This window comes from Manacus vitellinus, unplaced genomic scaffold (assembly GCF_001715985.3).
Source record: "Manacus vitellinus isolate BGI_N305 unplaced genomic scaffold, ASM171598v3 scaffold_64_pilon, whole genome shotgun sequence".
Taxonomy (NCBI): Eukaryota; Metazoa; Chordata; class Aves; order Passeriformes; family Pipridae; genus Manacus; species Manacus vitellinus.
This window is the reverse complement of record NW_021940718.1, coordinates 681,848-682,980: the sequence shown is the minus strand read 5'-3', so window position 1 is coordinate 682,980 and position 1,133 is coordinate 681,848. Positions and strand designations below refer to the sequence as shown.

The window sequence follows — 1,133 nt, the reverse complement described above, 5'->3', positions numbered from 1 at the left end:
TGTTCCAGCCGGGTGTTCCCGGCCACCCCCTGCATTCCCACCCGTTTGTGCTCCCTCCTGCTTCCTGGTTCCTGCGCGGTCACAGGGGGAGGAGCAGCAGCGGCAGCTCCGATAAGGAAGGAAAGGCACAGAGAGAGAGAGAGAGAGAGAGAGAGAGGAGGGGGGGTTTTATGACACGAAATAATTTGAATTTCCAAAGGCCGGTCTTGCTGTGCCGCTGCATCCCCTGGGGTTCCATCCAGGCCACCCCTCGGAGGTGGGCACGACCTTGGGGGGGGTTTGATCCTTCCCTGGAGGTTTAGGGTTTTTTAGGGTCTGTATCGAGATGTTCCATACAAGAGAGGAGAGAGGGATGGGGCTGGATCAAGGGCAGGGTGAAGCAGGTCCCCTGTGGGGGCAGGAGGGGCTCCTCGATCCCTCCCCACGCGCTTCAGGCCTGGGTTTTTTCCTCCAGGAAGCAGCAGTGGCTCACGTGGCCCTGCTGGCCCCGGGCCCGGCTGCTGCAACTGCCCTTCCCAGGCCTGGCTGCTCCAACTGCCCTTCCCAGGCCTGGCTGCTCCAACTGCCCTTCCCTGGCTCCTGGTGCTCCAGCTGCCCTTCCCTGGCTCCTTCTGCTCCAACTGCCCTTCCCTGGCTCCTTCTGCTCCAGCTGCCCTTCCCTGGCTCCTGGTGCTCCAACTGCCCTTCCCTGGCTCCTGGTGCTCCAGCTGCCCTTCTCTGGCTCTGGCAAACTGGGGCTGTGCTGGTCCTGCAGGAGCCAGCTGGACCTGGGCTGGGCAATGTGTGACCCCCCAGCCCTGCTCAGACCCTGTCCCAGGCAATGTGTGACCCCCCAGCCCTGCTCAGACCCCCTTACCCATGCCCAGCCCTGCACTGGATGATGCTCAGCCCTGTGTTGATGCTTGACCCCATCCTGGGTGGTGCTCGACCCCATCCTGGGTGATGTTCAGCTCTATATTGGATGATGCTTGACCCTTACCAGTGCTCAGCCCCTCACCAGTGCTCAATCCCATACTGGGAGATGCTCAAGCCCGTACTGGGAGGTGCTCAATCCTATACTGGGACATGCTCAGCCCCCATCCCATATGATGCTTGGCCTGTCCTCATGCTCAGCCATCCCCCCCTGTCCATCC

The 1,133-nt window shown here is 61.9% G+C and overlaps 1 protein-coding gene across 1 annotated transcript in view; it reads left to right on the top strand.

Annotated features, from left to right (window-relative positions):
• ZBTB7A (zinc finger and BTB domain containing 7A) overlaps positions 1-1,133 on the top strand; it is a 10,964-nt gene that overhangs the window by 8,855 nt on the left and 976 nt on the right. The gene's annotated exons all lie outside the window — the stretch shown is intronic.